This window comes from Corvus hawaiiensis, unplaced genomic scaffold (genome assembly GCF_020740725.1).
Source record: "Corvus hawaiiensis isolate bCorHaw1 unplaced genomic scaffold, bCorHaw1.pri.cur scaffold_294_ctg1, whole genome shotgun sequence".
Lineage (NCBI taxonomy): Eukaryota > Metazoa > Chordata > Aves > Passeriformes > Corvidae > Corvus > Corvus hawaiiensis.
Window position 1 is genome coordinate 1 of NW_025963347.1, and position 630 is coordinate 630.

Here is a 630-nt window from a genome sequence, read left to right on the forward strand (position 1 = left end):
GGAGGCGCTCCAGGACGTGCTGAGCCTCTCCCAGTGCTCCCAGTTCCCTCCCAGTCCCTCCCAGTCCCTCCCAGTTCCCGCACTGGTTTCGTTCTTTTTCCGGGGAATTTTTTTCGGATTCCCACGGGGATTTTTGGGGTGAATTCCTGGGATTTTGGGAATTCTGGGATTTCACCTTGATCCAGAGGCGTTCCAGCACGTGCTGAGCCTCTCCCAGTGCTCCCAGTCCCTCCCAGTCCCTCCCAGTCCCTCCCAGTTCCCGCACTGGTTTCGTTCTTTTTCCGGGGAATTTTTTTCGGATTCCCACGGGGATTTTTGGGGTGAATTCCTGGGATTTTGGGAATTCTGGGATTTCACCTTGATCCAGAGGCGTTCCAGCACGTGCTGAGCCTCTCCCAGTGCTCCCAGTCCCTCCCAGTCCCTCCCAGTTCCCGCACTGGTTTCGTTCTTTTTCCGGGGAATTTTTTCGGATTCCCACGGGGATTTTTGGGGTGAATTCCTGGGATTTTGGGGCTGGGATTTCACCTTGATCCGGAGCCGCTCCAGCACGTGCTGAGCCTCTCCCAGTGCTCCCAGTGCCCCTCCCAGTCCCTCCCAGTCCCTCCCAGTTCCCGCACTGGTTTCGTTCTT